The sequence below is a fragment of the Brienomyrus brachyistius genome, unplaced genomic scaffold (genome assembly GCF_023856365.1).
Source record: "Brienomyrus brachyistius isolate T26 unplaced genomic scaffold, BBRACH_0.4 scaffold423, whole genome shotgun sequence".
NCBI classification, from domain to species: domain Eukaryota; kingdom Metazoa; phylum Chordata; class Actinopteri; order Osteoglossiformes; family Mormyridae; genus Brienomyrus; species Brienomyrus brachyistius.
Window position 1 is genome coordinate 20340 of NW_026042698.1, and position 1849 is coordinate 22188.

Consider the following 1849-nt stretch of genomic DNA (forward strand, 5'->3'; position numbering starts at 1 on the left):
TCCAGCGTGTTCGCGAAAACGACTTCATTATTTATCTGATTGATTTATCGACAGACCATCATACTTTTTAGACGTTATAATAACAACACTCTATTGATCCCCCTCTTACTGTCCATGATACACAATGACGAGACACATGTTCACTAATGACGAGAACTATTCTATTTTTCATGCCGGGTCCTTCAAATCTTACATTTACAAATCTTGTTCTTGTTCTCTGCTCGTTCCCGTAGATATATATTATTATACGGAGATTTACGGAGTCTTCAAAGACGGTCCAGCTCAAGGATCACTGTTGCTGTGGTGTAGATCAGCTGATCTGTAGTAGTCTTCTACGTACATCTTCTAGTAGACCTTCTGAGGGTACTTCACGCATTCTTGGTCGGAGGGTCCAGGTTTCCAGCTTAGCTTATTTCTTATTTCTCAGGTCAGCTGCTCTTGTATTCAGCCTACTAATATATATGGGGCTTGGTACCCAATCTCGGAATGTGGGGATGATGATATCTCCCCCCTGACCTGTCGTCCTGGCTCCCCCTTGTCGTAGCAATCGTGTTGTACCTCATCAATGTAGGGAGCCGCCCACTGGCCCAATGGCGGAATCCAATGGCGCAGCCGAAGGCTGTGAATGCGTGTTGGTCCTTCCAAGCGCTCCTGGGAATTACTTACCCTTTTTAATATACAAGATATTCTTTTAGACACACATCTGACTCCATTTTATTAATGACCTTATTTCAGTATATTGTAGTCATGACGTTTATGTTGTTCGGATTACTTCGGGACTCTCCTTTAGATTACCAACTCTAGTTTACCCCTGACGAAGGAGTCCGCCAGATTCGCCTCGGCCGACAGGGCGATCCGTGGGCTTGTTCCACAGGGTTTGTCTTAGATGCACGGAAATCGGCACCATTTAAGACAATGTCAGCCTCTGATTATTCGGGTCCCTCGACCTATATAATTTCCCAAAGGCCCAGTGTCTGCCAATTACTGAGCATGTGGGTGCCTCGGAGATTAAGCCGATGTTTACCCGAACCACACGTACATCCACCTCAGAGGCTCAGCCGGGGGCAGCCCATATCATAACATGTGTCAACCTCAGCGGCTGTGACGGCGCACCTTTTGTTGCGGTAGTTTGTACGAGGTTTTACTTTGGGCTCGTCTCAGGGACTCCGCCGATGCCGCCCATTGTCTTACCATGTGAGCGTCTCAGGGACTATGCCCGGTGCCTAGGAACATAGTGTGTACGCCCCTCAGAGGGCAGACCGGTACCTTTCATCAGCATGTGTTGACCTCAGAGGTTAAGTCGGCCCGTAACTGAGCGTGTGCGAACTCCAGAGGTGCGGTTTTGGTATCCACCTAACTTAACTTGGGCAGTCGAGTTTGGGACCCGGATAAAGGGGATTTAACCCAGAGGCTGCAAGATAGTATTTATCACTTTAGTCCTAATCAGGATAGAAGTCCAATCTGGAAAGTTTATAAAGAAGTTAGCAAATCAGACAGTCATGAAGTAATCAAGACAACATTTATTAAACATATTACAATATATAATTATTGACATGTGGCCACATACTTGTAAATACATTTGGACAAATACAATATTAAACAATCACATTCCTCAGCTGAGAGTGCACAAAGTTCTGCGGAAAGTATCTGACTACAGATGGACTTTCACGCAGTTCTCTGTGGGAGCTCTGATTACAGAGTAACTCCCCGAATCCTTCTGAGGCCCTTCCTTAAGTATCCAAACCAGGTGATGGCATGTCTCTGAAGACTGACCAATTTCGGTCAACGGTTAATTTTAGGGGCATTGTTGGCCTTGGTTCTCAAGTCCTCAGCCAATCAGATCACTTTA